Below are 23,851 nucleotides of genomic sequence, written 5' to 3' on the forward strand. Positions count from 1 at the left end.
CATTCCTCATCATATCAAGTCTGTAAGGCCAGCACCTCTGGGTAGCATGTTTTACCCTGGGATAGCTTCAGAGAACAGCAGACATTGCTGGAGGTCCTCTGCTCTGTGCCCTCCTCCAGAGACTGCTATTTTCTTTTCGATGCCCAGGGAGAAAAAAGGAACAGTATAAGCTTCTCCCTAGGACTCTCCCATCCTCCAACTGTTTTCAGCTCAGTGGATTTCCTGAGTCTGTTGTTATTAAGGTTTTGTTCCCTTCCCCCCAACTTCCTAAACAAAATGCATTGCTGAGATTTTTACTGCAAAGAAAACTATGTTGCTAAGCTTTGTTCTGATGAAAAATTTACACTAATTTGCTGCATTAATACTTCTCCGATCACAACACAGCACAGACCTGCCTCTCAGGAAACACATTTAAGCTATGTTTGTTTCAGTGTGGCTGGGAGCTGAGCATGCACTAAAGTGGGTTGGCACCATCTGCAAGAGGCAGCTCTCCTACAAAGATCTGAGCACCTAATGGGTAGCTTTGGTTCAGTCAGGAAGACGGTAGAAAGTCCTGGAGGAGAAGGTTGGGCTGCACGTTTTTTAGCCTAGCACATGGTCCTGTGCAGGGAGGACACAGCAAAACCCTGCTGTACCAAGTGCAGCATTCAACCAACATTTTCACAGTGCTGAGCCTGGTGTCTGGAACCCTCCAGGTAAGGTGGACTTTTTTCAGCCATGTTTGTTGTACCACTAAAAAAAGAGCATGGTAAAAAAAAGTGAGGTATGAATAAAAGGTCCCATCCACACATTGTAGCATTGTCCAGTACTAGCACTGAAAGCAAAATGATCTCTTGAAAAGGAATAGTATTGTTTAAAAGGAAACTGCAGGCAGCAGCAGCCTTCTTGTGCCCAGAACATGTTCTGGCCATAAGAAGGTACGTCAGGAACACAGCACCAGCCAGGCACATATGTATTTGTGCCCACTAGTGTTGCTTCAAACTGCTTTCGGCTCAGGGACTTCCCAAGACATGTGGATTGTGTGGCTCCAACCTGCAGTGGATTTCTTTTCCACGAACCTGTCCAGTGACCCCTTTAACTCACTGCAGCAAATTACATTCTTAGGCTGGACACACGTGCTGGCAAAACTGTGCTTCTGCCTTGCTCAGCTTCTTCTCCTATCCTCCAGTACTGCCTACAAGTGAAACAATGCCGACAACAATGCTGCAGTAGACCTGACCAGCACATTACTGGCACACGTGTAGCCTGATGTATTTCTATTGTATGTACTTTTACTTGAAAGGAAGCAACTTTATTGTGTTTGCTTTCTAACACTGCAGTAGTGATGCATTTTCTTTTTCCACAACCAAGTAAGAAAAGAGAGAGATGTCTGGACCCCTTACAATTACACTGCGAGCTATTGAGTTTTGACAGGTAAACTGGTTCCCAAACTGAGCTCCTTCAGCCTGAGACGAGCCTGTCCAGCTTCACACACCCAGCTCCGCGTTCATCCTTTCCAGGGACCTTCGAGGCCGAGGAGGGAGGAAATGCCTCAATTTCCCCCGGCCTCCCTTCGCCTCTCGCCCGCTTCGGCAGCCAATCCTCGCCCTGGGGAGGGGGGGGCTGGAGACGGCCCCAATCCAGCGTTTGTATTAACAAACATTTCCCAGCGCCTATGAGGAAACATACTGCTGCCCAGTGCTGTGGGAGGGTGGGATTTCCTTCCTATTGTCTGCCTGTCTCAGCCTGCACGGCTTGGTAGTGGAGTTGTGCGTTAACTGTTTAAAGCTCTTCGCTCGCTTTGCCGATGGAAAGTTAATGGCCAAAAGGGCTCCGCGAAGCGTGCATGGGAGATATCACACTAAACACTGATAAATGCAAGAACCGAGGCTAACCAAGACCAGCTGGAGTCACTTCAATTCTTTATCTTAATGAACATAAAAAAAGTCTTTCCAATACAGTGAAAAATAAATCAAAATGATTGGGAAATGCATCATTTTTATCCTTCAATATGCACCACGAAGGCGATATAATAAAACTGGCTAGCTGAGGGATCTAAAGAGGATATCAAAGCATTTCAAAACAAGGCCCACCAACACCCATATATAAACTATATGCCTGTTTCTCTACAGTTGATTTAATTCACTGCCCATCAGCTCACACAAGGTAAAGTAGTTATGGTTGTAGACACTCCCTAAATGTTTGCTTTAGGATACCTTGTTCTTTACAAAATCAAATATTTGTATCCTGAAACAAATATTTGGAGACGGTCCAGACTACCCTTTACAAATATGTTAACTACAACAAATTGTTGGCAAGCAGTGGATTCCAGGAAAAAAAAACCCTGTAAGGTAAGGCAAACCATAAGGATTCAATCCTGCATACGCTTCCGCGTTCGTGAAACTGCGGCCTAAATATTTATTTGACAGCTCTCTATGGGACCTGAGAGATAAAGGGCTAAAACCTTTTTATACTGAAGATAGCTGAACTTCTGCCTTAAGTAAATATTTGTATAGGTAAGGAGAAGGCACTGTGTCAGAGTAATGAATCTTCTCACTAAAGAACCAGAGAGTGGAATTGGAGCTTTGTCTTGGATGTATGCCAAAGAATCCCCCCAGCCAACGCGGTTGTATGGGGTATCTGGCTGGTTTAGCTGAAGAATTAAAGACGGTTCTGTATGCTGCTGGGTACCTTTCTCTCCTCTTTGCTTCTGGTTGCAAAAATTGGTATGCCTAAAACACACCTGCTTGAGTAGACCTGCCAGCTTGACTGAATGGTAGAAACCGTAGAAATGATAAGCACCCAAACATTTTCCTTCGTATATAAATATAGCTCAGATACAATTTGTATAGAGCAGGTTTCAGAGGAACTTAAGGCAGCCAAGCCACCAATATCCTCTGGAAACTTGGCATATATTTCAATCAAGCGTCTTTTGAAAATTACAAGTCTTAACAAAATCTGAGCCAAACATCACAACTAAATGCTTAACATAAGGTAGCCTTTTTGTAATTACACTGACACTAAATCTCTTCCTGAGTGTCCTTCTTACTTAAAAAATTGCCCATAAATCTCATTTGCTTTTTATTAATGAAAGCAATATAATGCAGTTAATAAACTATAGTATCACTGTTTGGTATCTGCCCAGCCCCTCAAGTACCCTTTGAAAACAGATTACCAGCACTTTCTTTCCTATCTATTTATTTTAGATAATGTAAAATGTTCTTTCATATTTAAATACACAACATAAGTAAAGCTTTATCACTGCCATTCAACAAGCTCTTATTTGCATTTTATTTTTTAAAAGTGGAGGTGAAGTCCTGATGTAGCAGTCTCAAACAAAATGTGGTTTTAGACACTGCTAGAAATTTTATTTACTAAACACACTAGAGAAACCTTCACTGTTCAGAGTGTAAATTGTGTTAAATTCTTTGACTGAACAGGCAGAATGGATGCATCTTTTTTCATTATTAGTATTCCAAAACTATTTTAATAATACTAGTGACTACTCAGGTGAGTAAAATTATTTGCATGCATAAATTTTACGGGATTAAGCTTATAGTGTATTTTAATAAAGTATGTCACAGTGCTAGTCGAGTTTAATCAATTATAAAATGTGTTACTGTTCCATTATTTAATTCCTTGAGTATTTCAGAAACTTTAGAATGCATTTGCTTAGACATTTATGAATAATTAATATTTATCTCATAGTCTATGTAAAAATAGTATTAAAAGTACATGTTTTCCTGCTACTTACATATGTATATATATATACCTCTACAGTTTCATATTACCTAGATTTTCTAATCCTGCAGTGAAAGTGTGGACCCATAATTGGAACACATAGCCAATTCTGGGACAGAACACTGTTTCTATATGCTTTAGTTTCTGTTGCCCAAGGTGTGTATCCACTTTTAAAGATGTTTTCCAAACTGGGTTTCACGATAAGAGGTCAGATAACTGGTAATTTTTTCCTCTGCAATAAGAGAGGATCCAGATCTAAGAGTGTGATAAAATACATATATAATAAATAGTTAAAGATCCGTTTCAAATGTATTATTAAAAAAAAAAATAATAAAAGAAACAAACAGCAACTCCAGCAGACACCACTAGAGTTCTCCTTCTCCCAAATATCCCTAGCACCATCCTAAACCCTGTTTACCCCAGAAACCTGAACTGTGGACAGACAGAAGAGGAGAGAGAGAGAGAAAATTCAGACACAATAAAACTCTGAGGGGAAAAATATGTGGAAGGAGGAGGCAGCAGCGGCCTGGGGAAGGGATTGAAAAGTTTCCCCTGGCTTAACTTCTCCCCCCCTGCAGCAGCAGAAGCAGCGGCAGCAGCACAAGGTGAGAGAGACTTTTAAGTCTGGGGAGGAGGGGTGTGTGTGCGGGAGGGGGGGTTGAATTTACAGCCCTGTGGATATTTCTCTGTCTGCCTCCGTGGCTTTGGGGTGCGAGAGACACCGTGTCTCATGCTGGGTGGATTTTTTTTTAATATGATGGAGGATTATAAACATGGCGCCTTAAAAAAACTACAAAATCATGTACACACTGTTCCAAGGAGATGGGGGAGAGGGGACAGGGGAAGGGCTGGGCACGAGGGGAGGGGGCAATCCGGCCCCGTGGGGGAGCATATGGGGAGGGGGGAGCAATTATACTTAATAATAAAATGTGTGGGGCTGCGGGGGGGGGGGAGCGTGGGGGGGGGCCGACGGGGACGGAAGGCGGGATTTTTATATATATGTATATATATATATATTATTTTTTTGGAGTGGGAAGGATTAGCTCGCAGCCCGCTTGGAAATCGAGAAGAAGGGGGCCGGCGGCGGGGCGCGTGTGATTATTAACGGCGATTATTTTTGTCCTTACACGCCTTCCCCGGCCGGCTTTCGGCTTCCAATAAAAAAAAAAAAGCCGGCGGTTTCGCCAGACTTTCAGCCCGGGCCGGGATCGGGTCGGGGCGTGAGGAGGCGGTGGGGTGGGCAGAGGGGCAGAGGGCCCTCCCCGGGGGGAACGGTGCCCTCAGCGCTCCGCCGGGCCTGCAGGGCGCGGGGGAGCCGGGGACTCGCGTGAGAGGCGAGGCCGAGCGGGGTGTGGTGCAGCCCGGCCTCGGCCCCGCCGCCCCCCCGGCTCTATTCTCACAAGCTTTGCTCCCCGCTTTTCTCCCCCCCCCGCCCTTTTTTTTTCCTTTCTCTCGCTTCTCCCCCGCCGCCCCCGCGTTTCCTCGCTGGGGTTTGGGGGGGGGGGGGGAATGTCTGCTTGGGTCTCGGCCCGAGTAATGGCAGCTGCTCGACAGCGCCGAGCCTCCTCCGCAGAGGGGAGACGGCGGCTCCCCGCAAGCCGGGAGCGGGGCCATAACTCCCCTTCCCCGCAGGCGGGCAGGGAGAGGGCCGGGGCTGGGGGTGAGCTTACAGCCCCGGCCCTCCGCCCCCGGGCGGGCTGCGCCACCCCCGCGGCGGGGACGGCCTTAAAGCCCGGCTCTGCCGCGCCGGGAGGGCAGGTTGGGGGGCGGCCTCCGGCTTCCCCCGCTAGCGGGGTGCCTCGTCCTCCGGCACGGCCCTTGGGCTGCCCGGGGCCGGGGTGAGGGAGGGGTCGATGCGGGGGGCGCCTCCCGCTCCCTCCAAGAATAGTTCACTCGCTCCCCCCCGGGCATGAAAGGGACCTCCGGGGCTCGGAGGTCGGGTTTTAGGAAAGCCTGGACTGCTGAGTCTTTGGCGATGTGGGTTTTTTTTTGTCTTACTTTCCCCCCGCTCCCCGCCCCTCCAAGCCGCGTCTCCGCATAACTCCCTTCCGTGCACTTTCTGAGGCGTTGTCCTTCATCATCCCCAACCTCAGGGATTGTCCAGAGGCCTATCCATCTCCTTTCTTTCATGAGGAAAGGATGAAAGCATACGTGGGGGGTGTCCTGTGGTGGGGATGGTGGGGAGCCTTTCTGTGCTTCCCTGACCTTCCCTGCGTTTCAGAGAAAAGTCCTCCCATAAAATATTGATGTTACAGACTTGGAAAACTTTGCACATCTTTTGGGGCTTACCCTGAAAACGGCACGCTTAATTTTGGGATTTGTGTTATTTATTTATTTCTGCAAATGTGGCAAGCAGAAGTTTGCGAGCGCTGGAGCAAGGGGTGACTCAAAGAGAGGAAAAGGGATGAAAAACTCTAATGTGGTGCTGGTTGGTTTTATAATTGCATAATTTGGCATTTTAATGTCCTGGGATCATCTACCACAGTCTTTGTATTGTAGGAGCAATGCTGTTTGTTGTAAAATAGTTTTGAAAGATCTTACTGCAGTGGAAAGGGACAAATGCAGAAAATGCTTTCTTGTCTTAGTGATACTGGTTTTTGTCTTTTGTTTGTTTTTGTTTTTCTTTTATTTCCCCAACTTTGTTGCTGTTCTTTGTAGGGAATTGTTTAATTCTTCCAGGGTGATCACTGAGACAGGTGTGGGGGGGTAGAGTGGGAGTGGAAATGCCAGTGCGTGGTTCGGGTTGCAGTCCCTTGGGTACTTCTAGTCCCTCATCCTTCAGCATGAAGGACCTGGCATCTCTCCATGCTTTTTTTTTTCTTCATAATTTTCTTATCAACCATTCTGAGCATGCTACAGAAAGCCTTTAGGGAAGTAGACTGTTTGCTGACTGCTGTTTTATATAAAAGTGAGTGTATCTTCACGATAATTCCCTTTGTGAATTTTTGGTTAATGCCAGCTTTTCCATGCCTAAACAAACCTTTTCTGTTTTGACCAGATATTTTAATGGAGAACGGGATGGGGTAGGGTAGGACTGCAGGGTGCACCTCATCTTTCTGATTGTGAGTTTGGTTTTATGAATGGGGAAACGAGTTGCTGTCTTGGTTGACTGTCCTGTGGGTCAGTAGTCTCTGCAGTCATGGAGAGGCACCTGCGACTTACACTTGGTGTCAGGTTCAGCCCCTAAAGGACAAAGAGGGTCTCCTGGAAAACTCCTTTACCCGTCGAAAAATGACTCTTCTAATGAGCCGGATAGTGTGGTGGAAATTACCTAGGGATGAAGTCAGCAGTAAGGGAAATTCTGAGTGTGTGGATGTTGGGTTGAGGGTCTTAAGATTTTGCTGGTGAGCTAGGAGAATGTTCCTATTCCACGCTTCAGAGCTTTGTCATGCTAATTTGACAGAGAAGTGCTTTTTGTGGATAAGTGAAAAGAATCAGGCTAATTCTGTCCATGATTTTTTTTTCTCTGTGTTAGTAAACCAATTTAAATTGGCTCATTCATTTTAGTTTATGGATGTACTTCACGTATCAGAATACAGGAGTTTAGCTCTGTTGACAAAATTACAACTGGTTGAGTTTTTCCACCTTCACACACTGCTTGTTAACGTACTACACTACTGAGTGTAGTAAGTTGGAGTGTGATCACTTCCATGCCATTGTGAACAAGAAGTGCAGGGTGCTAGAAGTGTCTTCCATTGCAGTTAAACTGGTGTATTTTTTTTTCTCATCTAAACAAGTACTTTACAGATTCTTATTTTTTAAATTTGCATTTAAAAACAGTATTTTGGTCCCCATAAACCAAAATTCTTAGTAGTTTGTCTTATCCCTTATGTATTGTGAACTAAGGCAACATTTCTTAGTTCTTCGGGAAAAATTGAATACTACCGAAATAACAAGAATTTCATGGCTGTAATCACTGTGCTGACAACAAATGTAACTGCTGGGTTGTTTGCTGTGATCTGTGCTGTGTCCATTCTGTTTGGAGGTAGGAGGAGGTCTGCATGCAGCTAGTGTTCAGATCCCACCTGCCCTTGGAGCAGAGAGAAGAAGGAGCTTAGAAAGGACTTGAGGCTTCTGTGGGAAAGGAGCCTGGATCATCTTTTCTGCCTAACATCATCTCAAGAGCAAATGAGCCAGTGAAAGGCTGTAAAGTGTGTTCAGCATTTGCACCTTGTTGAGATGTACAGCCCACTGGGTGCAGACATGGTGCTCCTGGAAAAGAAAATGAGGTGGATGGACAAGGAATTTGGCCTGAAACTCCCCTGGAAGTGGCTTAGGCTACATGTAGGCTGTTGTGCATTTCTATCAGCAAACTGCAGCATGGGGACCTCTGAACTGTGCTAGCTGCCATCTCTGAATTAGGATGAAATACTTAGGTAGATAAAAGACAAAATTTGAAGATGTTTTCTTAATTTTAGGCATCTAAACCTCTCTGTAATTGTCTGCATTGTCTAATTTGTTATAAAATTCCAGTGTTTCACACAACTTGAAAATCAGGGAGAATTCCAGAATCAGAATCGTTTCGGAATTAGCTATCTAACTCCAGTTGTGAGTTCACAAACCTTGGACATAACTAACTATTTTTCATAGTTACTGCCTTCTACTGTTTTACAGAGCGTTTAGCTCTCGGAGTCTGTAAGGACTTCAGACAGTGAATCTCTTCAGGATAAAAGTCCTGAAAGAGGAACAGTGTTCTAATAGCAAATGTCTTATGGGAACATCAGATTTTCTTCTTAAACCGGTTGAAGAGTTTTTAGCTAGATTCAGAGCAGCATAAATATCAGCAAAATAAGTCTTTTATCCCTGATGTAGGTTGTTACAAATACTAAGTTGAACTATAAACAAAATTAATCTATCCAAAGTATGTGTGGCTCACATACCAGTGATAAACTTGGTTCACAAAATGCTGAGCTGTTTAAAATCATTGGCCATATGTGTGTAAGTTTACTTTTTAAAAAAGTCTCTGGATGCGGTGAGCACTCCCATAGTACTCGTGTAGTACTTGGAGCGTGGTGCCCTTGGTAGCTGGGCAGTGCAACATACGTCATCTTTTATGTAGCTCTTACATTTTGGTCTGTCAGAGTTGCTTGTGCTAAATGTTGTGAACAAAGATTGTTCTTGTCAGGTTCTGGATGATTTTCGATCAGTTGAATGTAAATTTAGCTCATAATTGGGTTATTGTTCTAAGGTCTAATCTGCCAGTTGGGAGAATATAGCCTGCAAAATAGGTAGTTTATAAGATGAGGTCATGATTCCATTTTGCAGGAATTTCTTAATAAGTTAACTCTTACATTCCTAAAAATAAGTTTTAAATAATCTTCAGTGTGTTATGAGGATGCAAATTCAGTAGCAGTGAAGGAGTATCTTGCAATCTATACAAAATGCAGAACACGTTTCAAACTTTTTTTTTTAATACAACTCAAATTTGTCTTGAAACCGTGGGGGGCAAAAAAAAGTTTCTCCAGAAAGCCTTACTTCCTAGATGTAGTGTACGTAACTGGGAGTGGGCTGGTAGGTGCTGGAGTGGCCGTGCATGGTATAATAAACACTGTGGCCTCTGGCTGAACGTGTGAACCCTTATGGCACACAGAGCTCTTTGATTTCAGAGGCCTGTCTGCATGCATCGCTCTTGGAGAGCAGGGCTGTGTTGGGCCATTTCTTTTTTTTCAGTATATTCAATTCTGGGCTTTAAACATAGCTTTATTATCTGTTTAAACCAATGTCTGTCATTGAGCTAATTGGGCAAGTCTGAACTCTGTTTGTTTTATTATTTATTTATTAACTAAGCCATGAATATTGAATCCATGCAAAGAGATGTGTTTTAGTGGTAACTAAATAACTGCATAGTGGATTTCTAGCGTTATTTGTGTTCCAGAAAGAGTAAATAAGCTACTTGTTCTAGCTATGCTGTTTCATCGAGTATCTAAAGTCGTAACACATGCAGTTGCAGTTGATTTGATATGCATCGATACAAGATGGCTGCAATCAATTTCTTTAAATATACAAGTTATTAAGGGGTGAACTTATTTGAATCATAGAACTGTACAGTCCTAGAGGCTGACGTTCCTTACGTTTTAATAATATTTCATTCATATTTTTTTTATGTCCCTGTTTTGTTTTCTTTCCCCCTGAGACAAACAGGATCTTTTAGTCTTGTTGGCAGATGACAGCAGGCACACTAGTGAGGCACTGTGACATGTCCATGAACCCAAGCTAAAGCTCATGGCATCTAATTTTAGGCCACACAGCTTTGGTAACATCCCGTCAGAGCCTGACCTATAGCTCTACCACGCAGATAAATCCAAAGCGTTGTTATTGAGAGTTTTGTATACAAAAGACTCTTTGATTTTTTTTTTCCAATCTCTCATTTTCCACTCCAGTCACTGAAGTGCAAAAGTTTCTGCTGTGCAAGTACAGAGACATATAATTTGAGTTTAAAGTACATTACTGGTTAAAATGGCAGGACCATAGTATTTCAAAATTACAAACGTATTAAAAATTGTAAGTGAAGTATTGTTATTAGTGCACCAACAGAATAGTTTTGAGTATACCTGTATACTATATTCAATATTTTATTCTAAGGTTAAATAATTGCAGAATAAACATTTTAAATCAAGGATTATGACTCTACATACAATTTTGAATTGCAGTATGGTATAAAACAAATTCTTAACAAATAGTTTTAACACCAGAGGGTGAAACCTTAAGTGTTATCCACTTATTGGCTAAAAAATAAAGTGGAGTATACCTGCCAAAATACCAATAACATCCCATTCGCCCTTTCTGTGGGAATTACATTTTTGCATGCAAACAGCTGGTCTTGCTCTGCTAATTCATTTTTGTCCATAATAGGATATAACCAATTTAAGATCTAGTTACTTAAAAAAAGTTAAATATATTGGTGTTTACCCATTTCTCATGTTTCATTTCCTTTTCCTTTGTTAGCATGTTAAAAATAAACATGAAACCAACTTGCCTTATATTCAAATATATGATTTTATTGCAGCTGACTTAACTAATGTTTCAGCTACAGACTGTAGGAGTCTGCTAGTAGGTGTAGGGTTCAGAAGTGGCATTTTGGAAAGTGGGTATTTGTACTTTGATCTCGTGCACTTACAGTACGGCATTATTATCTGGTCTTTTAAAGATAGGTGGATGGGAGTAGCAGGCGGTGACTCATGGGATATTGTACTTAGTTCACTAATTTTAGCAGAGTGATTCTTATCTTACAACGTTAGGTTTTATTGGAACCTTCTGGAGCGGCGATGAAGTGAAACAAAATGGAGTTGTGGGAAAATGATTAGTGGAATCCCAAAGTAGCTAGAAATAATACACAAAGAAAAAGAAAATTATGTTGGATACGTTATTGCTCAACAAATCTTTGACAAGATCGGAGAGACGAGAGCTTTCTTAGCAAACTCTCATTGTTTTCAGTTAAGTCTCAGACACCGTTCAGTATTCAGCAAGAGATCCTCTCTTCTGCAAATACCTGTTTGCAATTACAGATGTTTCTCAAGTCAGAAGCCAAGTGACAGCCAAGCCTGCCCTGACTGTTTGTGCCTTGTTGCTGTTTTCTTGGTGTCGTTGCTGGTAACAGAAAACTTCCAAAGAGAAGAGTGTCCCTCGCTGAGCAACATTGCAGTGCGTGCATTCACAGACACAAGTTAAAGTGGAAATTTGACCTTAAAATGATGGCTTTTTTTTTTCTCTGATTTTCCTTTTGGTCGATTGTTGATCTTGAGATCGGTACCTTCAGAGCCATTATTGACTTTGGGGGCAGCTTAAACCCAGTGTTTTTGCATAAACCCTTCTCCCCAAGCGATTATTTAAGATTCAGGTTCAAAATTGTACAAAATCAAAACAAAAGAATTGCTATTTCATAAAGCGTAATCACAGGGTACTGATTGTTCACTGATGAAAATTGATGATGTTCACTGCAGAAAATTCATTGTTATCGGTAGATTAATATTAATATAACGATGGAGACTTTGGTCATATAAGCATTTGTTTCAGACTGACATAAAAATGCATAGGCCTTGGAGCATGCTGATGAATCAAGCTTATTTTTCATAAAATATGCAAAAATTAAATCTTTACGTGGAACTCCAAATATCAAGGAAGAGCACAGTTGCAATTTGTTTTGCCTATATAATTTTTACATAATATTTTGGATACTTCAGCTGGAATACTCGATGTCATGTTGGCATTTTTCATGCCTTTTGAATATCAACTGTATGAGTATTGTTATTTTAAAAAAACATTTTTACATGCTAAATTTTACATAGATGATTGCTCCTATTGAAATTAAGACAATTTACTACATGAACGCCAGTTTTTAAACGAATTCACAATATCCAAGAGAAAAACAGAGGAAATCTGGATAACATTTTTCTGTTAGTGGCTTTTCACATTTTTTTTTTGTTTCTTACAGTCTGTATAGAACAGGAAGAGTTAATTATTAATAAAGGAAACTGGTAAAAGAAGAAATGTAACTGTTATTAGCTGTTTTCACAGGAACCAGACTGGCACCATTTTTAGCTTCATATAAATACAGTCGAGGCTCTAGGACATTCCTAAGAACCGACTGCGTGAACCTTTTCCTGGGAAGCTGGATGTTCCAGTGTCACTCATCGTGCTTGTCAAGTGACATTTGAAGATAATACAGCACACTGAATAATACAGCGTTGATAGTAACGTTCTCTGAATTAAAAAAAAAAAAAACAAACTTTATTTTCACCGATGAAAATAGCTTTCTGAAAACTTTTCTTGGTCTTGGTTAAAGGTGGGGGTGGATGAGAGGGGTTTTGTGCTTTAATCAGCAGTAATTCCCATCGATCGTCTGACCTCTAGAATGTAATGTCAGGTTGTTCAAAAGTAGTCATAAGTATTAAAATCTTTACTTTTTTTTCCAAAAAATTATTTTGCTGACGCATCTTTTTGAAGGAGAGGTTGCAATTGAGCTGGTCCTGATGCATACCTGGGAGCCTTTCGGACCTGCTGTGGGAAAGCAAGAAACCTGGCCACTCTCAGCCTAGTAATTGCATCTTTCAGTTCTGTACCTTTGTCAGCCTCTTCTTACATTGACCTGGAGTAAATAGACTCACAGGAAATACTTGGTGTAAGAAAGATTCTTCCTTTTCCTGTGCACTTTCCACTCCTCTGGCTCCCAGGAGGCTTCTTTATAAAACCTTCTAATTGGAAGCATACCCCTGACTCCTTTCGGATTCCAGACCTGAGAGCTCCTCTTACTCAACTCCTACCTTTTAGAAAGCAGGGATTAGCAGTCAAGTACCTCCAGGTGTCAGTTTTATTAGGTTTTCTAATCCACATTGACTTTCTTTATCTGAATAATTTTAAAGAGAGAGTTCTATAAAAAATAACCCATTTACAAATCATCCAAGTGCAAGCCTAATTTGTATCCCCAACTTCTGAAGACGTGTGGCTTTCAATCACATGAAGAAATTCTTGCCCCTCGTAGTGGCACAGGAAATGCTGACAAATAGCAGCTAAAGGCAACCGAAGGCTCAGATGCTTTGTGTCCTGGTGCACCAAGGAGCAGAACAGCGTTTGCTTTGCCAGGTTTGTGGGTAAGCCCTTGCAGCCTTTCCTGGGCCAGTGGGAAGGAACGGTGCCCAAATTCCCACTTGGCTCCTCTTACATGCCAAGTGCCTTTCTTGATCAAACTAGCATGACATGTAATCCAGAGTCTGGCAGTGGCTGGAGACAAATTTCAAATGTCTCGTAGAAAGGAGCCAAAAATCACCAATTTTCTGATGTAGGAGGCTCTAGAGAACATTTTTTTTCCCTCCATATTGGCTCCCCAGCAATGAGCATTTAGATGTTGGTTTCTGTTGTTATGCAGAAAAATAGGTTTTTATTCCAAAACTTTTTTTTGAGAATATTTAAAATTCTCTTTCATATAATAATTGAACATTTGCGCTAATAACATTAATGCCTGCTGCTTTTTGGGTCAAGCCTATTCTTCTGTCCTCTCCGAATGCCTTGCAGCCTTTGTCTGCAGAGCTCTTTCTCCTCTGGTATTTATCTAGAGCTTCCTCCCCAGCTGCAGGAAAGAGCCATGTGTACCTGCCTCTTCGTGCGCTATTTGATGGAGATAAGAGATGTCGAGGTGTGAGCTAATGAAAGCCCGTAGCGGTTGTCTGTCGAGTGCAAATAAGAGCTGGGAAACGCACATATGAAAGGAAGAAAGAGAAAATTTGATGTGAAATGTGCATTAAGTGTAAGTCTGGGTACACACGTCACAACGTGTGTGTGAGAGGGCCAGTTACTTTGCTAAAATAATTTGGTGACTTTAGTGCAGCAATATTAGTTTACACCTGCAGAGAATTTTCTCCTGAATGTCTGCGAATGAGAATATATAATGAAGTGTTTGTGTATGAGTGACAGAGAGCGAGCGTGTGGCAGTGAGAGCGCATGCATGCATTTTCAGGCCTGATTGATTATATATATATAAAAAAAAAAACCACCTAGAGTTGAAAGAACATTATTTTAAATTAACATTCATTATCTTCATGCGTGATGTAACAGTTCACTTTGGACCAGATCCTAGCACCATTATGTTTCTTGAGCAGAGACTGTTTGCATTGAATGAGGTTATTCAGTATAAGAATTGCAAAATGTAGGCTGATTTTTGACACTAAAGATACATTGTTTGGTCACCATATATTAGAACAGTGCTGCATTATTTCTGATAGGAAAACGTGGATTTTTTAAAAATAAATAGTTACATTTCTTTGAAATATAAAATAAAAAGCAGGAGGAACCTTTCCTTGGGTCTCTAATCTTATGCTTGGAGATGCTTGCAACCATTTTAATTTGTGCTGCGTGCATTGATCTAGCAGTTAGATTATTTACTCACATTGTGGCTAGGTCATCTACCTATCAGACACTGGTAAGGAGTTAATATTGTTGGGCTTAGTGGCTTCTAAGTGGCATATCTGCAAGAAGAAAGGAAAAAAAAAAAGGCAAACAAAACTAAATATCCCAGTTAACTTATACACAGTGTAAAGGAAAACAATTGAATTCATGGTCTTATCATGCAGGATCTTTTTTTTTTTTTTTCTGTACATAATTTAAACTGAAAAAAAAATGCATACCAAAGCAAACAAAGGGGAAAAAAGATTTTGATCTTCTTTGGCAGTTCTGCTTTTATATACAGAGTTTTGCAACATTAAGTCATGTAATTAGGCATCAGCTTGCTGTTACATATTTTCTCGGGATATATAGCTTGCAAGCATGAAAATGAAAGCCACGTTTTTAAAATGATGACCCTAAATAACTTTCTAAAGCTAAAAACAAAAATTCTAAAAACAGCTTATTCTTTAATTTTAAATATCACATTAAAAAAAAAAAAGTGGGAAAAGTATTTTATGTATTCAGCAGCAGGAGGAAACTAATTTCCTGGACTGTAAGTGCTGCTATTGTCCTATAGCAGAAGGACAATGATCTAGATTTATAAAAAGAGAGAGAAGAAATGTGGCAACAGCAAATGTGTGGCAGTGAAGAGGAGGAAAAGCGAGACGTGATGCTCTCAAGTGTCCGGTATTTTCTGAGAGGGAGCTACTCACAGTGGAATAAACCTTTTCTTGGTATGCAATAGGCAAGCATATTGTATAAAAAGAGACGGTAAATTCTTTGGCAGTGATGCAGTTGGCAGCAGTGGTTTTTAAAGGGTCACCCTTGCACTTCTCAGTTAATTCCCTACAGAGATGAAAAGAAAAGTTCATGCTCTTCTGAGGTGTTGTTTTGTCTGGCTTAATGCAGGTGGAACAAGAAAGTAATGTTTCATATGAAGATGGACTCGCTGCACAGGTCTGGGATCTGTATTTCCCACTTGTTAAAAGAAAGCTAAGAATCCAGAGATGCTAATTTAATCTGTCTGCATCCCTTGGTACATTTCCCTATGCATTCCTGATGTACACTCAAAGCTGAGTCAAACGACTGGATATGATCATGTTAAGTATCTCTCTGTTGCTGTACCTTCATCAGAGATACTCTAAATGTGTGTGTGTCAATTGTTCATCTTACTTACAGTGTGTTCCTAATAAGCACAATGCTCTTTGGCTTAACTCTCAGACTGTTTTAATAGTTTTATTATATTAGTTGATGACAATTTTGGTACGACTTCTTGTTATACTTTCCTCTGGGCTCTCTGGGTAGTGATTCCTTTCTGTAAGTATCAAAAAATGATGTACATACACGAGGAATCTGACAGTAGAGGAGGAATTTGACGGAAGGTTTTATGAATGTCATCCCCTTGCTGGGCAAGAGCTGTGTCGCAAGGCACTTTCAATGGGGATGTGATACTTCTGCTCGCTTCTGGAAGAGCATTGCATCAGCTGCAAATTCGGACGGATGTGCAGTGCCTATTCTGTGTGTTTCTTTGCCAGTAAATAGGAACTTCAGTCATGGAAGACAACTCAGCAAGATAAAAATAAATAAATAAATTGCTGCTGAAACCCTGCTGCAAGACAAAGAAAAAAATTCAACGAGAATCGAGTGATAATAGAAGCAAAAAGTCTGTTTTAATGCAACATACTTGCATTTTTTTTCGGGAGCTGAAGATGTCTGCTGAAAAAGGCTTGCAAACTCTGGGTGGCTGAGTTAGGGCTTGGGTGCCTTCAAGGGAATGCCGGCTTTGCTGCCAGCATTGACCACGTGGGCTGGAGCAGGAGAGCTAACAGGTGTCAGCGGGATCGCAGCCCAGCCTCACCTTCTTGTGGGTGTAGTGGCCAGGTGGCTATCAAACAAAACAATAAAGTGCAATACGAGGTTACAACGGGTACCAAACCTATTCATGTCTGCCTTACTGAAGTTAGGAAGCAAAAGAGCTCTTGACGGTTTGAAATTTCAGCCCCATCTTTGAGCATTTCTTCGGAGTTGCACTTTATTAATGAAATTAACTGAGCAGTTGGGACTGGTGGAGAGCTGCCTGTTAGCCTTCGTTACGGGAACATCCCCGGCACGATGTTCTGCTTCGCGATGCCTTTGTCTTGCATTTCAATGATGACCTTCGCTTCCCGCATCTCAGCCTACCTCCAGCTGCCGTGGGAGGTCATGGTGGGAAGGGGTTTGTTATCAAGGCTGTAGCACCCTCGGCAGGTACATAAGGTAATTAGGTGATAGATTATGCTGTACTCTTTTGATACTCTGTTGGAAGTGTGTATTTATGTTATGATTTTGACTAATCCAAGCCATTTTAGTGATCCACCGTCACTTTCTACGAGAACAGGTGTCCTTGCCCTCTTGCCCCAGTTCCAGTTTGGGTAGCTGCATTCTGGCTACCTATGTTTTTATAGTTTCACCTGGAGTTTGTTACTGTTGTTTATTTACATAATAATCCGTGTGTACATGGCAGTTTACAAATTAACAGCACAGGCTAAGCAAGTTACAAGAATCCCTGGTTCAAATTAAAATCAGTATTTGTGTGTGAATGAACATGGTGTGGCATGATGCAGTACAGAAAAAATACAAAGCGCTATGTTAAGTAATATCATTGACAGAAGAGGTGGGTTTTCAGGCTTTATGAAACAGAAGAGAGTGCAATCCGTGAAGTGCAAGTGTAAAAGAAAAGAGCAAACGGGTGATGGAGAGAAAGGAGAGGTGAAAACTACATAGATCTGGGATGGATAAGAAAAGAACATGGGATAAGGTATATATAGTTCAAGAATGCTTTGTAGAAGGCACTCCTTACAAAGTGGGTACACAATGGGTTAAGTTGTTGAGTAGTGCACACTGGTATACATATGATGCATTGTGCAGCAGAAACGGATATAATTCTCTGGTAGGAGAAATAATACCTGTCTATATTGTGGTTAAAACTATATATATATTTATTTTTGTTACAAGGTTATTCTAAGAAAATAAGATTCAAAACAGTGAACAGTGGCTTTCTGCCCAGCATGCAGTTCACTTAATGATAAAGGTTTGATTCACGGCTTTACAACATGAGGTTGGGCACCCATTTTATGTGTGTATCAACAAGGGCAGAGTCGATTGGGTGTATGCATGTGCCTAGGATTTAGTCAATCATAGATCTGCACATGGCAATCATTTACTGGTGCAGAAATGTTCCTCTTCTACATATGAAGGCACATTTTATCACTGGCCACTCGATGTCTCGGGATCCTGTTTAAATTGCAATAGGAACAACTTGCTGCCTGTTACTGTGGAGTAACAGGTAGGTCAAAAAAAGAACTCAAGCCACATCCTGTTGTGGAGAGCTGTTCTGTAGAAATATGAACTTAACGAGCTCTGAGGCATTAAAGCTGTGAGCTGATTCTTAAAAAAACAATAATCAATTTTAACTTGGAATGGATTTCCAGAGGAGTTCAGAATAATCCAAATTAAGCCATATAGCATAACCATATCAGACTAATATTTACAAGAACTCTCCCAATGGTCTTCCAAAAATACTTATGTCTGCTCTAGAGGTGCTTCGTCCACAGCCTGAATGTACTCCATTTGCCACAGACATTAGGAGTGCATGGAAAAAAAAGTTGTAAACAATTTTCATCTTGAAAATGCTTTCAAGAAAAATGTTTTTGAATAGCACTTGTGAGTGAAATCATACTCATCTCGAATAAACTGGCTACAAAAGGAGATTTTTGGGTTTTGTTGTTCTGTTGTTTTTGAGAAATGGAGAAAGGTTTTGGAAAAGTATTTTGGAAATATCTTGGAATTTGCATATTCACACTGATGTTTCTTACTGTTATTGTTCTTACATGACTTCATTTGCTATTAAAAGCAGTACATAATGTACTGGATGAGGGTATTTGTGCAAAAGACTTCAGACGATGCATGCACTCTTGAAAGTTGTAGTTCTTTCTATTTTTATTTGGGGCTTTTAAACATATTTTTTTGGGGGGCGATATCTTGCTTGGCAGTATTTTGGAAAGAATTTCAACAAAAATATTACTCACTTTAGGTCATGCATGCACAATAGTACCAAACCTTTAAGCTGTTATCTAGCAGAACTGTACTGATTGTTTATTCTGTCCTCCTTTAGCTCTCATGTAACCCAGCTTAGATAACTTTACCTGTTTCTCCTGGACTGGGCCCACAAAAAATTCCATCATGAGCCTTAGTAACAGCAATCAGTCTCTGTCATGTTTACTTGAAAGAGTTGAAAACCAGTCTTTCAGCCATGTGGGGTAGACAGATCTTAACAATTTAGCAGTCTATGTCTAGTTGGCTCTTTTCTGTCACTTTTTTTTTTTTTTAATGGAAGTAGGCAGGAATACTTCAATGATGAAAGCTATCCATCACCCACATGCTGCCCATTCTGCGAACGAAATCCATGTGCTTCTTACTATTTCTTTTTTCTTTTGTATCATTCATTAAAGCTGTTATGGAATATTTGCATAAGGCTAAAAGAGTTTGGACTCTCAGTCCCAAAAAGGTTTTGGGCTTGGTGCTTAATACTTGTACTTTTATCAAGCTGAGTCACTCAGAGGCTTTTGAAGGAGATACGCACATTCTCTTGAGTGAACTTCTTAGTTTTTCTGCCTAAAATGGTGGCAGAACTATACTTTTTAATCAGCAGGTTTTATTTACTCTCCTGTCTTTTGCCTCTGCAACAAAACTTGATTTTTACACTTTTATGTCAGGAGGGTGTCTACTTCTGTATCCGCACATTCAAACACTTCAGGCTATTCATGTGTGCTTCTGAAGGGTTTAGCAGCTCAGCCATTTCCACGCAGACTGTCAGAGTCGATTGGAGACTGTGTCAGAATTTGCTATTGGACTGTTGAGATGAATCTCCTGCTGTGACTACAGAGGCTAATTTTCCAGAGCACGTGACATTAATGACATTGTTATGAACAGTTGAGTTATTCGAGAAGATGTTATCTGGGCTTCCATCCCTACCTTCACCATGTGCTGTGGCATCACTCAGACCTGTATGCTGTTAAAGCAGTGCTAGAGTGGTTGGTACCAAAGACTCCAGGACCTCGGGTACTCAGTGGTACAGGTGTAGTTGTTTATGTCACTGTGCTAAACTATGCTTGTGCTCTGCTCAAAAAGAGGAAAAAGACGTGATTTACCAATATGCAAAGTTTTGGTATGTGTAGTTCACATCCATGCTTTCTTCTTGACTGCTTTGTTCTCCCTCAGAATTTCTAGCTGTTCCCCGAGTTTTATGTCTATCGCTGGGAGGAAATGAACAGTCTTTGCCTTATACAATTGCAGTGAAAAAGCATGTAAGACTAGTTTTAACTGAAAGAACATATATGTACCCTGTCAGTTTGACTGCATGTGAAGAATTCATATCTCAAAGAATTCCGGTTACTGGTAAACGACCTCTCTTTTTATTTTAACTGTAAATTTAAACTTTGACTGAACAATGAATGTGCTCGGAATAGTGATGTGCTTATTAGATTGAAAAAAGAACAAGCTTTTAATAGGAAAAAATTATCACAGGGCAGACAGCAGGGGATTTCATTAGCATTTATGGATTGCTAAACTGCAATTTAAAAGTCACATTTCCGCCTAAAATTTTTTTCCACAATAGTCATACAAGGAACATTAAAAAGTGTCTTTTTAGTTTGTTTACTTGGGGTCAAATTTTCACTGGTGTTTAAAGTGATTAAAGTTGCAGAAACTGTCTGCACAGGGTACACTACATAGCTACCATTGATATTAATGGGAGTTCAGTATATTTGATAAATACTTGTCTGAAAATCCTACCACGTAGGAACCTAACCTCTGTCTTTGGACATCCTTGAAAATCTGTCCCTTAGGACAGTTAACAGCATTCCCTAAGTTTTTTTGACTGGTTTTCACTTCTCAGTTCCCTTTTTACTCTGCTTGGGAAGGTCCATTGATTCTAGACAGGGTTTTGTAGTCATTCCTGGATGTATGGTTCATACCTGTCAAGAGGCATAGACTGGCAGAAGAGACTTTGCCCTGTCTTTTCACATGGTATTGTAGTTCTTTTTTATAATAAAATAAATAGTTCTTAGATTAATTCTTTTCATCCATAAACGTTTAAGTGCTACACAAGGATTAGTGTAATTAGTTTTGCATTTGGCAATAGTAATACAGAGATGCGCAGTGACTTGCCTGAGGTTAACCAGCACAGGAAGAAGCGGTACCAAGTTAGGAGCCCTAGCGCTCAACCTACTTTCTTCAGCAAATGCAGCTTCAGAGTGCTTGATCTATCCCTACAAAATACCCAAACCACAATCTTCTAACTGCAATGATTTGGTGCTTAAGCAGTGTGAGTCATGTTCTGGGATGCTGGCAGTGTTTCTTTGTGATATTTCCGTTTCACATTCAGCTTCAGGGGCTCAGCGGGGGCTTTTGGTCTGGTTGCCATATGAAGTTCATCAGGGGTGACAAGCAAAAGCAGCTTAATGTGCTTATGTTATTTTCGTCTATATTACAAGTTTGTGATGGAGACTCTCTGTTTTGCATAAAGATACCAAAATAATGCGTTGAGCTGCGAGCCAACTGGAGATGCCCTGGACTATTCACAGCAGAATAGACTGGATAGTGTTAGTTGTTGGATAGAATTATTCTGATTTCACTGGGACGGGCTAAAAATCACGTGTCAGACTTCTGAAACCACAAACCTTGATAATTGTGATGCCAAAGTTAGGTACTTACACTGGGCCTTCTGAACACAGCTGTTTGTGTATTGGTTCCTTGACTGTAAAATGAAAAAAAAAAAAAAAGGAAAATGAATCTTCTAAAGTGCTGTCAGCATAAAATGTTCAAGGCTGCAAGATCCTCAGCTGAGATGGCTTGTGGAAAAAATGCTAGCAACCTTATCCAGCTGCCACTCACTGTGGTCTTATCACTCTTCTGTCCTTGCTTTCTCAAAATTGGCCTTAGAGGAGGGATGCAGGGCCACACTGGATGTGTGTACTGTAGGTGGTACAGGAGATCTGGGCCCAATTTTACTTCCCTCTACCCCATCACTTACAGTGGACTACAGTTGATATGTAGTCTGTCTCCTTTGAACTGATTCCTTCACCTTGCCCAGCTGAGGTTTGTTCCTGATCCCAAGGCCGGAGACCATTTCCTCCAGGGATTCAGTTGGCCAGTGCTTTCCTCAAGAGCTCCCAAGATTAGCGTACATCTCTCCTTAAGATTCCTTCACTTGGGCACAACAAAAAGGCTCCCAGAAAAGACTTGGGATACTTCATGTTGTCTTCAAAGTAAGATTCTTGAAATTCCTCACAGCGTACTCAGTCATTCCAGTCAGAGCTTGATTTAGGGAAAGAACGTGTATCTGTGGGCCATATAGGTATGTTAGATGAGGAAACAACTGGTTGAAACTTGAATGTCATCTTGCCGAGGCAGTAAAAATATCTAACCTTTATTACTCCTATTTGTTGTCTGCTTATATTAATTAGCTAGGATTTAGATTTGTTATGGATTAGATGTTGACATTTCTGTAGTGTTCCAACAGAGAGGCGGAAGCTATGTTGTTACCTCTGTTACCTTCTCCATGTTTAGCACATGGGTGTCCCATGTCTTTGAGTAGATTCATGTCTTACTCAGGGAATTCAGTAAATGTGTCTTCAATCAATCCCTATGGTTTGTATGATCTCTATAAATATGTCTAGAAGGAGGTGACTATGAAAGAAAAGTAGAAAGCCACTTAAGTCACAGAACAATATTGATGTGAAGATAACTGTGTAGAGCCAGTCTGAATAAATGCTGTCTGGAAGTTAGGTGTAGTTTCTAAGTATTAGCATTTCTGATGTCTATATTAGATGTGTGTCATGTCATGGCTGTTTTTCAGTGTTTACTGTATTGGGCAAGCGTGGCCAAACTTACTCACTCTGTGGATTACACACTAAAATTCCTATACGAGAGCCAAAACCCCCATAACGTGTACTTTGGAGAGCTGAGGGCTCCTGAAATGCGGGTTTGGGCTCGCCTAAGCATTGAGTGCTACGTTGATGTTTGCTTCAGCAGCCCTTGTTGACTTGCTTCTTCTAAATCCAACAACTTGAATGTATTCAGCCACTGCTGCATCAGCATAGCCATGCTGCCAGTTACGTGACTGGCATTCTTGTGGAGCCACACCTGAGGTATTTTGAGGCAGGACTGGTTCAGAAGCTGTGCACTGGCCACCACTGCATTAAGAAGCAAGGCTTCTGCAGCTCTGAGTCGTGAGTGGGAGAACACCTCATCAGGTTTTCTGAAGTTATTTGCCAGTCATGCCTTCTCACTTACGTGCCTGTAGCAGATTTTGAATGTGATTCTCTATGGCATGATTTCCTCCCTGTAAAGGAGCAGCAGCACTTTGCTATGTCATGAGGCATTTGGAGTATAAATTAGCAGGGGAAAGTTGCACAGTGCTAAGGCAAACACTTCCATTTTATTGTGGGGACAGGTTTGCTTCTAAGGCCTGAAGCAACTGAATGTAAAATACCGATACTTTTAACACTAGAAGAATAGAAAATTAGAAGTAAGAATTAATGCATTCTATTTTGTGGGTGCAGTGGATGGAAAGAATGTGGTTTTGATAAAAATGAATGCAAGGGCAAAAGTAAAAGGCAAACAGATGTAGTACACTAAATTGTTTACTGGCTCTACAAACGTGGCTGGAACCAAGCTGATGGTACCTCTGTAGCAGCAGGAAATTGTGCTTAAGCCATAGAAAATGTGAAAAATGCTTGCTACTATGACTTTTTTATTAGTTTGTAAGAATTACATTAAAGGTAGCAAGTTTTTTACTTAGTAACTAGATAGATGTTATTTTGCAGTTGAAAAACTGCTAATAACCTGAAGAAAGAATGACACAAGAAGTAGCATCACCTACCTCCACAGAGAAATACGCCTTAAAATCCTCAAGAGGCAAAAAATCTTGCTAGCAATTTCCTTACCAGTAATCTATTACAATTTCTTTATTCAGAGTGAACATCATCTCTTCTCTGTGAAGACTGAAACATATTTCAGTCTTCATTTGGATACAGGCCATTCAGAAGTTTTGTGCTTTTTGCCGTGGCGTCAGAAGTTCTGTTGTCATCATGAACTGAGGCATTCACGGCAATAAAATCTGGAGCTGTCCTAATAGCTTTCCAGAGAACTGCGTATTGCTGTTCTTGCAGGTCAGTTGTCAGGTTTCAAATGTCAGCACAGAGGGTGTTTGTCC

The 23,851-nt window shown here is 41.0% G+C and overlaps 1 protein-coding gene across 7 annotated transcripts in view; it reads left to right on the forward strand.

Moving 5' to 3' along the window:
• The first annotated feature begins 4,108 nt into the window (after positions 1–4,108).
• The window catches only part of ZMYND11 (zinc finger MYND-type containing 11), a 107,593-nt gene continuing 87,850 nt past the window's right edge, over positions 4,109–23,851 (forward strand). For 4 of the 7 annotated variants that reach the window (XM_080578246.1, XM_080578251.1, XM_080578248.1 and 1 more), the window contains exon 1: positions 4,110–4,325. The gene's annotated coding sequence lies outside the window, so the exon portion shown is untranslated. Of the gene's footprint in view, positions 4,326–23,851 lie in introns of all 7 variants that reach the window. The other 3 variants (XM_080578247.1, XM_080578249.1, XM_080578250.1) reach the window with 1 other exon arrangement.

The sequence above is a fragment of the Anser brachyrhynchus genome (genome assembly GCF_964034855.1).
Source record: "Anser brachyrhynchus genome assembly, chromosome: 2".
NCBI lineage: Eukaryota > Metazoa > Chordata > Aves > Anseriformes > Anatidae > Anser > Anser brachyrhynchus.